The 16,274-nt window shown below is 41.9% G+C and overlaps 1 protein-coding gene across 1 annotated transcript in view; it reads right to left on the reverse strand.

Annotated features, from left to right (window-relative positions):
• The window catches only part of CFAP97 (cilia and flagella associated protein 97), a 107,508-nt gene that overhangs the window by 24,620 nt on the left and 66,614 nt on the right, over positions 1-16,274 (reverse strand). The gene's annotated exons all lie outside the window — the stretch shown is intronic.

Here is a 16,274-nt window from a genome sequence, read left to right on the forward strand (position 1 = left end):
TGCAAGTAATTTAGTATAGTTAATTTGAAATAACTTTGTATTTTATCTATCCAACCATTCTTCCATCCATCCAAAAAGATTGTAATCATCTTTAGCAGTAATGTGCTAATATTATATGGGGGTACAATAAATAAAGACAAGGAAGGTAAACTGGGACAAGAATTACAGGGCCTTACTCCCTAAAAAGTTTACTATCTCATACAGTACAATGCAAGATATTTTCCAGGGAATCTGATGTAGTGAAGTGGTAAACCTGAGTAAAGTGCAAGACAGATGGGACATGCAGCATCCCCTTTAATAAATTTTTTAAATAATATCTCCTCTTCTGCTCTGTTTCTTTAACACCAGTAAACAATTGATTTTGAACAGCTATACTGCTGACTTAAAAGTGAAGTGATACAAGATAACATACATGTTCAATCATAGAGGACTGTTAAAAGATAGAATTATTAATGGATGGAAAAATGTTCCCAACCAGGTAACCTGTCCACAATCTTTGTTTCTTTGTTGCGAGCAGGTAGGGGATAGTATAAGTCCACCACTTGCACAAGTAAATTCCTGTGAAACCAATAGTGCAAGAGCGGGTTCTTTTAATCACTCCAGGCAAACCAGTTTAGGGTGATTTATTTCTGCCACAAGAGGTTAAAAAGCATTGCAAGAGCTCTAAAGCAGCCTGTACAAATGAAAGGGACAGTCTAATCAAAATTAAACTTTCATGATTCGGATAGAACAAGCAATTTTAATCAACTTTCCAATTTAATTTTATAATCAAATTTGCTTTGTTTTCTTGATATTGTTTGTTGAAAGCTAAACCTAGTTAGGCTCATATGCTAATTTTTAAGCCCTTGAAGGCCACCTCTTATCTCATTTTGGCAGCTTTTACAGCTAGACAGCGCTAGTTCATGTGTGCCATATAGATAACATTGTGCTCACTCCCATGGAGTTAGCACTGATTGGCTAAAATGCAAGTTTGTAAAAAGCACTGAGATAAGGGGGGGGTTTGCAGAGGCAAGGTAATCACAGAGGTAAAAAGTAAATTAATATAACCATGATGGTTACGAAAACTGGGGAATGGGTAATAACGGGATTATCTATCTTTTTAAACAAAATAAATTCTGGAGTAGACTGTCCCTTTAACAAATGGAGTCTTTCATTTTGGAGAAACTACAGGTCTAATAAAAAGAAATGAAGAGCTAAATTATAGCCTCTGTTCCATTGGTTGAAAAAAGCAAAACTTGCAAAAGTGAACTTTCACCTAGATTACGAGTTTTGCGCTAAAAAGGATGCGAAACGAACGCAACAAAAGTTGTGTTATTTCACCCCCCATAGCGCTGCCATTACGAGTTTCTGAAAAGCTTCCTTGTGCGTGCGTGCGCGTTCGATATGGTGGCGTTAAGCTCCATACCGCACAAAAGCCAAGGGCTGAGAATACGTGCTCGTGCACGCTTTCCCCCATAGACATCAATGGGGAGAGAGTGTTAGAAAAAAAAAAACTAACACCTGAAGTGCGGAATGGAGATCGCTGTAACGCAACCCCATTGATGTCTATGGGGGGGGAGTTAAAGGGCCATGATACCCAAATGTTGAAACACTTGAAAGTGATGCAGCATAGCTGTAAAAAGCTGACAGGAAAATATCACCTGAACATCTCTATGTAAAAAATAAAGATATTTTACCTCAAAAGTTCCTCAGTAGCCACATCCCATTGTAAAGGACTTCTAAGCAGCAACTCAGTATGCCTGTCCCGGAACAGCGGAAGGAGCGAGCTTTCGTGCACTCTCATCTTATTTCCCTATTAAGTTTGAGGAAGTTTACTATGAAATCTCATGAGAGTTAAGTGAAATCTCATGAGAGTTAAGTGAAATCTCATGAGATCACAGTAAAACGGTTCATGACCTCAGCACTGCTGATGCTGATTGGCTGCTGTTCATTTCTTCATTTTTTTTTACCTGCAGCTGAGCAGCAGCTGAGTATAACATTTTACACAGAACTTACTCTGGTGAGCTGAGGAAATTGTGAGGTAAAATATTTTCCTTTTTTACATAGAGATGCTCAGGTGATATTTTCCTGTCAGCTTTTTACAGTCATGCTGCATCAGTTTGAAGTGATTTAGCATATGAGTATTATGTCCCTTTAAGTTTAAACCTAACACCCTAACATAAACCCCAAGTCTAAACACACCTAAATCCGCCGCCCCGATATTGCTGACATTATAATAAAGTTAACTCCTAATCTGCCGCTCCCGACATCGCCGCCACTATAATAAAGCTATTAACCCCTATTCCGCCGCTCCCTGACTTTGCCGCCACTAAATAAAGGTATTAACCCCTAAGCCTCGGGCCTCCGACATGTTTGCCCCTAAATAACAAAATTTATGCTTACCTGATAAATTCCTTTCTCCTGTAGTGTGGTCAGTCCACGGGTCATCATTACTTCTGGGATATTAACTCCTCCCCAACAGGAAGTGCAAGAGGATTCACCCAGCAGAGCTGCTATATAGCTCCTCCCCTCTACGTCACACCCAGTCATTCGACCAAGAACCAACGAGAAAGGAGAAGCCAAAGGGTGCAGTGGTGACTGGAGTATAATTTAAATTTTTTTTATAAACCTGCCATAAAAAACAGTGCGGGCCGTGGACTGACCACACTACAGGAGAAAGGAATTTATCAGGTAAGCATAAATTTTGTTTTCTCCTGTTAAGTGTGGTCAGTCCACGGGTCATCATTACTTCTGGGATACCAATACCAAAGCTAAAGTACACGGATGACGGGAGGGACAGGCAGGCTCTTTATACGGAAGGAACCACTGCCTGAAGAACCTTTCTCCTAAAAACAGCCTTCGAAGAAGCAAAAGTGTCAAATTTGTAAAATTTGGAAAAAGTATGAAGAGAAGACCAAGTTGCAGCCTTGCAAATCTGTTCAACAGAAGCCTCATTCTTAAAGGCCCAAGTGGAAGCCACAGCTCTAGTAGAATGTGCTGTAATTCTTTCAGGAGGCTGCTGTCCAGCAGTCTCATAGGCTAACCGTATTATGCTACGAAGCCAAAAAGAGAGAGAGGTAGCCGAAGCTTTTTGACCTCTCCTCTGACCAGAATAAACGACAAACAGGGAAGACGTTTGTCGAAAATCCTTAGTTGCCTGTAGATAAAATTTCAGGGCACGGACTACATCTAGATTGTGTAGCAGACGTTCCTTCTTCGAAGAAGGATTAGGACACAAAGATGGAACAACAATCTCTTGATTGATATTCCTGTTAGTGACCACCTTAGGTAGGAACCCAGGTTTAGTACGCAGAACTACCTTGTCTGAATGAAAAATCAGATAAGGAGAATCACAATGTAAGGCAGATAACTCAGAGACTCTTCGAGCCGAGGAAATCGCCATTAAAAACAGAACTTTCCAAGATAACAGCTTGATATCAATGGAATGAAGGGGTTCAAACGGAACACCCTGTAAAACATTAAGAACTAAGTTCAAACTCCATGGTGGAGCAACAGTTTTAAACACAGGCTTGATCCTAGCTAAAGCCTGACAAAAAGCTTGAACGTCCGGAACTTCTGACAGACGTTTGTGTAAAAGAATGGACAGAGCTGAAATCTGTCCCTTTAAGGAACTAGCGGATAAACCCTTTTCTAAACCTTCTTGTAGAAAGGACAATATCCTCGGAATCCTAACCTTACTCCATGAGTAACTCTTGGATTCGCACCAATATAAGTATTTGCGCCATATCTTATGGTAAATCTTTCTGGTAACAGGCTTCCTAGCCTGTATTAAGGTATCAATAACTGACTCAGAAAAACCACGTTTTAATAAAATCAAGCGTTCAATTTCCAAGCAGTCAGCTTCAGAGAAATTAGATTTTGATGTTTGAAGGGACCCTGGATCAGAAGGTCCTGTTTCAGAGGTAGAGACCAAGGTGGACAGGATGACATGTCCACTAGATCTGCATACCAAGTCCTGCGTGGCCACGCAGGCGCTATTAGAATCACTGATGCTATCTCCTGTTTGATTCTGGCAATCAATCGAGGAAGCATCGGGAAGGGTGGAAACACATAAGCCATCCCGAAGGTCCAAGGTGCTGTCAAAGCATCTATCAGAACCGCTCCCGGATCCCTGGATCTGGACCCGTAACGAGGAAGCTTGGCGTTCTGTCGAGACGCCATGAGATCTATCTCTGGTTTGCCCCAACGTCGAAGTATTTGGGCAAAGACCTCCGGATGAAGTTCCCACTCCCCCGGATGAAAAGTCTGACGACTTAAGAAATCCGCCTCCCAGTTCTCCACTCCCGGGATGTGGATTGCTGACAGGTGGCAAGAGTGAGACTCTGCCCAGCGAATTATCTTTGATACTTCCATCATTGCTAGGGAGCTTCTTGTCCCTCCCTGATGGTTGATGTAAGCTACAGTCGTGATGTTGTCCGACTGAAACCTGATGAACCCCCGAGTTGTTAACTGGGGCCAAGCCAGAAGGGCATTGAGAACTGCTCTCAATTCCAGAATGTTTATTGGCAGGAGACTCTCCTCCTGATTCCATTGTCCCTGAGCCTTCAGAGAATTCCAGACAGCGCCCCAACCTAGTAGGCTGGCGTCTGTTGTTACAATTGTCCAGTCCGGCCTGCTGAATGGCATCCCCCTGGACAGATGTGGCCGAGAAAGCCACCATAGAAGAGAATTTCTGGTCTCTTGATCCAGATTCAGAGTAGGGGACAAGTCTGAGTAATCCCCATTCCACTGACTTAGCATGCACAATTGCAGCGGTCTGAGATGTAGGCGTGCAAAGGGTACTATGTCCATTGCCGCTACCATTAAGTCGATCACCTCCATGCATTGAGCTACTGACGGGTGTTGAATGGAATGAAGGACACGGCATGCATTTTGAAGCTTTGTTAACCTGTCTTCTGTCAGGTAAATCTTCATTTCTACAGAATCTATAAGAGTCCCCAAGAAGGGAACTCTTGTGAGTGGAAAGAGAGAACTCTTCTTTTCGTTCACCTTCCATCCATGCGACCTTAGAAATGCCAGTACTAACTCTGTATGAGACTTGGCAGTTTGAAAGCTTGAAGCTTGTATCAGAATGTCGTCTAGGTACGGAGCTACCGAAATTCCTCGCGGTCTTAGTACCGCCAGAAGAGCACCCAGAACCTTCGTGAAGATTCTTGGAGCCGTAGCCAATCCGAATGGAAGAGCTACAAACTGGTAATGCCTGTCTAGGAAGGCAAACCTTAGATACCGGAAATGATCTTTGTGAATCGGTATGTGAAGGTAAGCATCCTTTAAATCCACTGTGGTCATGTACTGACCCTTTTGGATCATGGGTAAGATTGTCCGAATAGTTTCCATTTTGAACGATGGAACTCTTAGGAATTTGTTTAGGATTTTTAAATCCAGGATTGGCCTGAAAGTTCCCTCTTTTTTGGGAACCACAAACAGATTTGAGTAAAACCCTTGTCCTTGTTCCGATCGCGGAACCGGATGGATCACTCCCATTAGTAAAAGATCTTGTACACAGCGTAGAAACGCCTCTTTCTTTATTTGGTTTGTTGACAACCTTGACAGATGAAATCTCCCTTTTGGGGGAGAGGATTTGAAATCCAGAAGGTATCCCTGAGATATGATCTCTAACGCCCAGGGATCCTGGACATCTCTTGCCCAAGCCTGGGCGAAGAGAGAAAGTCTGCCCCCCACTAGATCCGTTCCCGGATCGGGGGCCCTCAATTCATGCTGTCTTAGGGGCAGCAGCAGGTTTCCTGGCCTGCTTGCCCTTGTTCCAGGACTGGTTAGGTCTCCAGCCTTGTCTGTAGCGAGCAACAGCTCCTTCCTGTTTTGGTGCAGAGGAAGTTGATGCTGCTCCTGCTTTGAAATTCCGAAAGGAACGAAAATTAGACTGTCTAGCCTTAGGTTTGGCTTTGTCTTGAGGCAGGGCATGGCCCTTACCTCCTGTAATGTCAGCGATAATTTCTTTCAACCCGGGCCCGAATAAGGTCTGCCCTTTGAAAGGTATGTTAAGTAATTTAGATTTAGAAGTAACGTCAGCTGACCAGGATTTTAGCCACAGTGCTCTGCGTGCCTGAATGGCGAATCCGGAATTCTTGGCCGTAAGTTTAGTTAAATGTACTACGGCATCCGAAATAAATGAATTAGCTAGCTTAAGTGTTTTAAGCTTGTTTGAAATCTCATCTATAGTTATTGAGTCAAGAGTCTCTTCCAGGGACTCGGACCAAAAAGCGGCCGCGGCCGTGACAGACGCAATACATGCAAGGGGTTGCAATATAAAACCTTGTTGAACAAACATTTTCTTAAGGTAACCCTCTAATTTTTTATCCATTGGATCTGAAAAGGCACAGCTATCCTCCACCGGGATAGTGGTACGCTTAGCCAGAGTAGAAACCGCTCCCTCCACCTTAGGGACCGTCTGCCATAAGTCCCGTGTGGTGGCGTCTATTGGAAACATTTTTCTAAACACAGGAGGGGGGGAAAAGGGTACACCGGGCCTATCCCACTCCTTAGCAATTATCTCTGTAAGCCTCTTAGGTATAGGAAATATGTCAGTACTCGCCGGTACCACATAGTATCTATCCAGCCTACATAATTTCTCTGGGATTGCAACGGTGTTACAATCATTTAGAGCTGCTAAAACCTCCCCTAACAGTACACGGAGGTTTTCGAGTTTAAACTTAAAATTAGAAATGTCTGAATCCATTCTATTGGGATCAGAACCGTCACCTGCTGATTGAAGCTCTCCGTCCTCATGTTCAGCATACTGTGACGCAGTATCAGACATGGCCCTATTATCAACAGCGCACTCTGTTCTCACCCCAGAGTGATCACGCTTACCTCTTAGTTCTGGTAATTTAGCCAAAACTTCAGTCATAACATTAGCCATATCCTGTAATGTGATTTGTAATGGCCGCCCTGATGTACTCGGCGCTACAATATCACGCACCTCCCGAGCGGGAGATGCAGGTACTGACACGTGAGGCGAGTTAGTCGGCATAACTCTCCCCTCGTTGTTTGGTGAAATATGTTCAATTTGTACAGATTGACTTTTATTTAAAGTAGCATCAATGCAATTAGTACATAAATTTCTATTGGGCTCCACTTTGGCTTTAGAACATATAGCACAGAGATATTCCTCTGAGTCAGACATGTTTAACACACTAGCAATTAAACTAGCAACTTGGAAATACTTTTCAAAGTAATTTACAAATAATATGAAAACGTACTGTGCCTTTAAGAAACACAGAAAAAGGTTATGACAGTTGAGAACTAACTATAACATCAATCTTTTACGGTAAATACACAAATTTAGCAAAGGATTGCCCCCATTAGCAATGGATAACTAACCCTGATAGCAGAAAAAAAGTACAGAAATAAACGTTTTTTATCACAGTCAGCTACAACCTCACAGCTCTGCTGTGAGTGATTACCTCCCTCAAAATAAGTTTTGAAGACCCCTGAGCTCTGTAGAGACGAACCGGATCATGCAGGGAAGACAAGAGACTTCTGACTGAATTTTTTGATGCGTAGCAAAAGCACCAAAATAGGCCCCTCCGCCTCACACACAACAGTGAGGGAGATCAGTAAACTGTCTTAAATTAAATAAAACGACTGCCAAGTGGAAAAAAACAGTGCCCAAAACATTTTTTTCACCCAGTACCTCAGAAAATTAAACGATTTAACAAGCCAGCAAAAACGTTTAACATCAAATAAATGAAATGACATTAGAAAGCCTGTTGCTAGTCACTGCAAATTAGGCTAAAGTCTTATGCATACAGTATTATCCCAGTGAAGTGCCATTCCCCAGAATACTGAAGTGTAAAATATACATACATGACAGCCTGATACCAGTTGCTACTACTGCATTTAAGGCTGTTAGATTACATTAAATCGGTATGGCAGAATTTTCTCAGTCAAATTCCATTGTCAGAAAATAATATGCTGCTACATACCTCTTTGCAGATTAACCTGCCCGCTGTCCCCTGATCTGAAGTTTACCTCTCCTCAGATGGCCGAGAACAGCAATATGATCTTAACTACGCCGGCTAAAATCATACAAAAAACTCAGGTAGATTCTTCTTCAAACTCTACCAGAGAAGGAACAACACACTCCGGTGCTGTTATAAAATAACAAACTTTTGATTGAAGGTATAAAACTAAGTATAATCACCACAGTCCTCTCACACATCCTATCTATTAGTTGGGTGCAAGAGAATGACTGGGTGTGACGTAGAGGGGAGGAGCTATATAGCAGCTCTGCTGGGTGAATCCTCTTGCACTTCCTGTTGGGGAGGAGTTAATATCCCAGAAGTAATGATGACCCGTGGACTGACCACACTTAACAGGAGAAAAACCTATTAACCCCTAAACCGCCGGCCCCCCACATTGCAAAACACTAAATTAAACTATTAACCCCTAAACCTAACACCCCCCTAACTTTAAATTAATATTACAATATAACTATCTTTAAATAAATAAAAACTTAACTGTGAAATATAAACCTAAGTTTAAACTATAAATTAACCTAACCTTACTATTCTAATAAAATAAAAAAGTAAAAAACTACCAATTAAAATATCTAAATTACAAAATTTAAAAAACCCCAACACTACGAGAAAAATTAAAAAATCTAAATTACAACAAAAAAAGAAATCCTACGAAATAAAAAAGAAATCAGCTTTTGCCTGTAAAAAAATACAATGTCCCCCCAACAGTAAAACCAACCACCCAACCAACCCCCCAAAATAAAAACCTAACTCTAAAAAAACCTAACCTACCCATTGCTAAAGCTAAATGCCCTTTTAAGGGCAATGCCCATTCAAATGCCCTTTTAGGGGCAATGGGTAGCTTAGAGTTTTTTTTTAGAGTTAGGTTTTTTTATTTTGGGGGGTTGGTTGGGTGGTGGGGTTTACTGTTGGGGGACTTTGTCATTTTTTTTACAGGTAAAAGAGCTGATTTCTTTAGGGCAATGTCCTATAAAAGGCCCTTTTAAGGGCTATTGGTAGTTTATTGTAGGCTAGGGGGTGTTTTTAATTTGGGGGGCGGGTTATTTGTATAGGGCTATTAAATTAGGTGTAATTGTTTTTATTTCTGATAATTTAGTTTATTTTTTGTAATATTAGTGTTTTTTTATTTTTCGTGATTTTAGTGATAATTATTTTTTGTAAACTTTGATTTTTTAAAATTTTTCGTAGGATTTGTTGTTTTTTTTAGTTGCAATTCAGATTTCTTAATTGGTATTTTTTTTAATTTTATTAGGATAGTAAGGTTAGGTTAATTTGTAGTTTAAATTTAGGTTTATATTTATTTCACAGGTAAGTTTTTATTTAGTTATTATTGTAATTTTAATTTAAAGTTAGGGGGTGTTCGGTTTAGGGGTTAATAGTTTAATTTGTTTTGCAATATGGGGCGCTGGCGGTTTAGGGGTTAATAGGTTTATTTAGTGGCAGAGATGTGGGAGGCTGGAGGTTTAGGGGTTAATAACTTTATTTTAGTGGTGGTGATGTCAGAGCGGCGGAATAGGGGTTAATATATTTAAATAGTGTTGGCGATGTGTGTGGGAAGCAGATTATGGGTTAATAGCTTTATTATAGTGTTTGCGATGTGGGAGGGTGGTGGTTTAGGGGTTAATAGGTAGTGTACTTTGTAAGAGTTTAGTTATGAATTTGTGAAACATTTTTGTTACACAAAATCCGTAACTACTGCTCTCAGATGGCAGTATGTATCGTAACCCTGAAAAAATGTCAATTTCAGCAAAATGGACAGGAGCACATATTACGAGTTGTCGGTATAGGCTAGCACTCAAGCATTTTAGGCTCACCGCACAACCTGTAATACCGGCGCTATGGAAATCCCACGCAAAAACGTAATTTTTTAGTGCGGGATTGACGTTGTGTTACAGGCTAAAATGCTTGCGGCATAGCTATACAGACACAACTCGTAATATATGCGTCTCTTCCCATTATGCTGAAATTCACATTTTTTTCAGGGTTAAAAGCCTCAATGCAAAACTCGTAATCTAGGTGATTAAAAATCACAATCTAATGCAAAAATTACATACTCTAGATTGTCGCTAAATAAATATGTTTTTAACCACAACAATTGTTGAGCACAGCTGGTAGAGATTAAATTAAAACAGGATTAAGTGTTTGCCATTTTTATATAAAAGTTAAAGCCTCAAAGCAGCCCAAACTTAACCATGATAATCAAGGCAACTAGTTATTGTAGAATAAACTTGTGCATGAGTACATGTATATAAATACATAAAGGGCAGTTTTCCTTTACCACTGCTGCCTAAACATGCACTGTCTGCAGAACAGAACTGTTATTTAGCTTTGCAGTTTCACTGCTGTTAGAATTTCTAAAATTCCTTCTTCCATATATACCCCAAGAAACGGCGCACGTTAGTTAGCCTCACTGAACAGTTTCTCAGGCATCCTCAGTGTTAGGCAGCTGACAGTTACGACATAACACCTGTTACAATTTATTTATACTACAGTGTCACTTCTTAAATTTCACTTTCAGAGAACTACATTGATAATTATGTGATTTTTCTATGTTGCAAAGACAGTGCATCCCAATTACTGTAGTTACTGTGTGTTGTGATGCTTTATATTAAGAGCACATAAAAAAGGACCGTTTTTATTTTGTTTAAATCTTTTAAATATGCATCACCCAGAAACAGAATTCCTATATTTAAAAATGTTGGCAGGGATTATTAGAAGTCAAGTGGCTAATATCTAATTGGACATTCTTTTTGGCACACAGGCTGGTACACTGCTCAGAACTGGTTTACTATTTCTACTATAGACATTTTAACAATATATTAAATTGTAATAGAACCGATAAAAAATACAATTGTCTTAAATAGTATATATAATGTTCGCAGCAGCAAACAACACTTTTTGGTAAACTGTCATGAAACAAAAGGTAACTGGTTCACTTTTCAGCATGGGTTCCACCCTTTTTGTCTCACTTAAAAGGGACAGAAAACCCTAAAAATGTATTTCATGATTTGTATAGAACATACAATTTTAAAAACAACTTTCCAATCACAAGATACAAATGCATGCAGGCACCAAACAGCAGCTAGCTCCCACTAGTCTAGGATATGTGCATTTTTGTTTTTTTTAACAAGGGATACCAAGAGAACGAAGCACATTTGAAAATAGAAGTGAATTTAAAAAGGTGTCTTAAAAACAGAATTTATGTTTACCTGATAAATTTCTTTCTCCAACGGTGTGTCCGGTCCACGGCGTCATCCTTACTTGTGGGATATTCTCTTCCCCAACAGGAAATGGCAAAGAGCCCAGCAAAGCTGGTCACATGATCCCTCCTAGGCTCCGCCTACCCCAGTCATTCGACCGACGTTAAGGAGGAATATTTGCATAGGAGAAACCATATGGTACCGTGGTGACTGTAGTTAAAGAAAATAAAATATCAGACCTGATTAAAAAAACCAGGGCGGGCCGTGGACCGGACACACCGTTGGAGAAAGAAATTTATCAGGTAAACATAAATTCTGTTTTCTCCAACATAGGTGTGTCCGGTCCACGGCGTCATCCTTACTTGTGGGAACCAATACCAAAGCTTTAGGACACGGATGAAGGGAGGGAGCAAATCAGGTCACCTAAATGGAAGGCACCACGGCTTGCAAAACCTTTCTCCCAAAAATAGCCTCAGAAGAAGCAAAAGTATCAAACTTGTAAAATTTGGTAAAAGTGTGCAGTGAAGACCAAGTCGCTGCCCTACATATCTGATCAACAGAAGCCTCGTTCTTGAAGGCCCATGTGGAAGCCACAGCCCTAGTGGAATGAGCTGTGATTCTTTCGGGAGGCTGCCGTCCGGCAGTCTCGTAAGCCAATCTGATGATGCTTTTAATCCAAAAAGAGAGAGAGGTAGAAGTTGCTTTTTGACCTCTCCTTTTACCTGAATAAACAACAAACAAGGAAGATGTTTGTCTAAAATCCTTTGTAGCATCTAAATAGAATTTTAGAGCGCGAACAACATCCAAATTGTGCAACAAACGTTCCTTCTTTGAAACTGGTTTTGGACACAGAGAAGGTACGATAATCTCCTGGTTAATGTTTTTGTTAGAAACAACTTTTGGAAGAAAACCAGGTTTAGTACGTAAAACCACCTTATCTGCATGGAACACCAGATAAGGAGGAGAACACTGCAGAGCAGATAATTCTGAGACTCTTCTAGCAGAAGAAATCGCAACTAAAAACAAAACTTTCCAAGATAATAACTTAATATCAACGGAATGTAAGGGTTCAAACGGAACCCCCTGAAGAACTGAAAGAACTAAATTGAGACTCCAAGGAGGAGTCAAAGGTTTGTAAACAGGCTTGATTCTAACCAGAGCCTGAACAAAGGCTTGAACATCTGGCACAGCTGCCAGCTTTTTGTGAAGTAATACCGACAAGGCAGAAATCTGTCCCTTCAGGGAACTTGCAGATAATCCTTTTTCCAATCCTTCTTGAAGGAAGGATAGAATCCTAGGAATCTTAACCTTGTCCCAAGGGAATCCTTTAGATTCACACCAACAGATATATTTTTTCCAAATTTTGTGGTAAATCTTTCTAGTCACAGGCTTTCTGGCCTGAACAAGAGTATCGATCACAGAATCTGAGAATCCTCGCTTCGATAAAATCAAGCGTTCAATCTCCAAGCAGTCAGCTGGAGTGAAACCAGATTCGGATGTTCGAACGGACCCTGAACAAGAAGGTCTCGTCTCAAAGGTAGCTTCCAAGGTGGAGCCGATGACATATTCACCAGATCTGCATACCAAGTCCTGCGTGGCCACGCAGGAGCTATCAAGATCACCGACGCCCTCTCCTGCTTGATCCTGGCTATCAGCCTGGGAATGAGAGGAAATGGCGGGAACACATAAGCTAGATTGAAGGTCCAAGGTGCTACTAGTGCATCCACTAGAGCCGCCTTGGGATCCCTGGATCTGGCCCCGTAGCAAGGAACTTTGAAGTTCTGACGAGAGGCCATCAGATCCATGTCTGGAATGCCCCACAGGTGAGTGACTTGGGCAAAGATTTCCGGATGGAGTTCCCACTCCCCCGGATGCAATGTCTGACGACTCAGAAAATCCGCTTCCCAATTTTCCACTCCTGGGATGTGGATAGCAGACAGGTGGCAGGAGTGAGACTCCGCCCAAAGAATAATTTTGGTTACTTCTTCCATCGCTAGGGAACTCCTTGTTCCCCCCTGATGGTTGATGTACGCAACAGTCGTCATGTTGTCTGATTGAAACCGTATGAACCTGGTCCTCGCAAGCTGGGGCCAGGCCTGGAGAGCATTGAATATCGCTCTCAGTTCCAGAATATTTATCGGTAGAAGAGATTCTTCCCGAGACCAAAGACCCTGAGCTTTCAGGGATCCCCAGACCGCGCCCCAGCCTATCAGACTGGCGTCGGTCGTGACAATGACCCACTCTGGTCTGTGGAACATCATCCCTTGAGACAGATTGTCCAGGGACAGCCACCAACGGAGTGAGTCTCTGGTCCTCTGATTTACTTGTATCTTCGGAGACAAGTCTGTATAGTCCCCATTCCACTGACTGAGCATGCACAGTTGCAATGGTCTTAGATGAATGCGCGCAAAAGGAACTATGTCCATCGCCGCCACCATCAACCCGATCACTTCCATGCACTGAGCTATGGAAGGAAGAGGAACGGAATGAAGTATCCGACAAGAGTCCAGAAGCTTTGTTTTTCTGGCTTCTGTTAGAAAGATCCTCATTTGTAAGGAGTCTATAATTGTTCCCAAGAAGGGAACCCTTGTTGACGGGGATAGAGAACTCTTTTCCACGTTCACTTTCCAGCCGTGAGATCTGAGAAAGGCCAGGACAATGTCCGTGTGAGCCTTTGCTTGAGGAAGGGACGACGCTTGAATCAAAATGTCGTCCAGGTAAGGTACTACTGCAATGCCCCTTGGTCTTAGCACCGCTAGAAGGGACCCTAGTACCTTTGTGAAAATCCTTGGAGCAGTGGCTAATCCGAAAGGAAGCGCCACGAACTGGTAATGTTTGTCCAGAAATGCAAACCTTAGGAACCGATGATGTTCCTTGTGGATAGGAATATGTAGATACGCATCCTTTAAATCCACCGTGGTCATGAATTGACCTTCCTGGATGGAAGGAAGGATAGTTCGAATGGTTTCCATCTTGAACGATGGGACCTTGAGAAATTTGTTTAAGATCTTGAGATCTAGGATTGGTCTGAACGTTCCCTCTTTTTTGGGAACTATGAACAGATTGGAGTAGAACCCCATCCCTTGTTCTCTTAATGGAACAGGATGAATCACTCCCATTTTTAACAGGTCTTCTACACAATGTAAGAACGCCTGTCTTTTTATGTGGTCTGAAGACAACTGCGACCTGTGGAACCTCCCCCTTGGGGGAAGTCCCTTGAATTCCAGAAGATAACCCTGGGAGACTATTTCTAGCGCCCAAGGATCCAGAACATCTCTTGCCCAAGCCTGAGCGAAGAGAGAGAGTCTGCCCCCCACCAGATCCGGTCCCGGATCGGGGGCCAATATTTCATGCTGTCTTGGTAGCAGTGGCAGGTTTCTTGGCCTGCTTTCCCTTGTTCCAGCCTTGCATTGGTCTCCAAGCTGGCTTGGCCTGAGCAGTATTACCCTCTTGCTTAGAGGACGTAGCACCTTGGGCTGGTCCGTTTTTACGAAAGGGACGAAAATTAGGTCTATTTTTTGCCTTGAAAGGCCGATCCTGAGGAAGGGCGTGGCCCTTACCCCCAGTGATATCAGAGATAATCTCTTTCAAGTCAGGACCAAACAACGTTTTCCCCTTGAAAGGAATGTTTAGTAGCTTGTTCTTGGAAGACGCATCAGCCGACCAAGATTTCAACCAAAGCGCTCTGCGCGCCACAATAGCAAACCCAGAGTTCTTAGCCGCTAACTTAGCCAATTGCAAAGAGGCGTCTAGAGTGAAAGAATTAGCCAATTTGAGAGCATTGATTCTGTCCATAATCTCCTCATAAGGAGGAGAGTCACTATCGAGCACCTTAAGCAGTTCATCAAACCAGAAATATGCGGCAGTAGTGACAGGGACAATGCATGAAATGGGTTGTAGAAGGTAACCCTGCTGAACAAACATCTTTTTAAGCAAACCTTCTAATTTTTTATCCATAGGATCTTTGAAAGCACAACTATCCTCTATGGGAATAGTGGTGCGTTTGTTTAAAGTAGAAACCGCTCCCTCGACCTTGGGGACTGACTGCCATAAGTCCTTTCTGGGGTCGACCATAGGAAACAATTTTTTAAATATGGGGGGAGGGACGAAAGGAATACCGGGCCTTTCCCATTCTTTATTAACAATGTCCGCCACCCGCTTGGGTATAGGAAAAGCTTCTGGGAGCCCCGGCACCTCTAGGAACTTGTCCATTTTACATAGTTTCTCTGGGATGACTAAATTTTCACAATCATCCAGAGTGGATAATACCTCCTTAAGCAAAATGCGGAGATGTTCCAATTTAAATTTAAATGTAATCACATCAGATTCAGCCTGCTGAGAAATGTTCCCTAAATCAGTAATTTCTCCCTCAGACAAAACCTCCCTGGCCCCCTCAGATTGGGTTAGGGGCCCTTCAGAGATATTAATATCAGCGTCGTCATGCTCTTCAGTAACTAAAACAGAGCAGCCACGCTTACGCTGACAAGGGTTCATTTTGGCTAAAATGTTTTTGACAGAATTATCCATTACAGCCGTTAATTGTTGCATAGTAAGGAGTATTGGCGCGCTAGATGTACTAGGGGCCTCCTGAGTGGGCAAGACTCGTGTAGACGAAGGAGGGAATGATGCAGTACCATGCTTACTCCCCTCACTTGAGGAATCATCTTGGGCATCATTGTCATTATCACATAAATCACATTTATTTAAATGAATAGGAATTCTGGCTTCCCCACATTCAGAACACAGTCTATCTGGTAGTTCAGACATGTTAAACAGGCATAAACTTGATCAGAAAGTACAAAAAACGTTTTAAAATAAAACCGTTACTGTCACTTTAAATTTTAAACTGAACACACTTTATTACTGCAATTGCGAAAAAACATGAAGGAATTGTTCAAAATTCACCAAATTTTCACCACAGCGTCTTAAAGCCTTGAAAATATTGCACACCAATTTTGGAAGCTTTAACCCTTAAAATAACGGAACCGGAGCCGTTTTAAGCTTTAAACCCCTTTACAGTCCCTGGTATCTGCTTTGCTGAGACCCAACCAAACCCAAAGGGGAATACGATACC

This window comes from Bombina bombina, chromosome 2 (assembly GCF_027579735.1).
Source record: "Bombina bombina isolate aBomBom1 chromosome 2, aBomBom1.pri, whole genome shotgun sequence".
Taxonomy (NCBI): domain Eukaryota; kingdom Metazoa; phylum Chordata; class Amphibia; order Anura; family Bombinatoridae; genus Bombina; species Bombina bombina.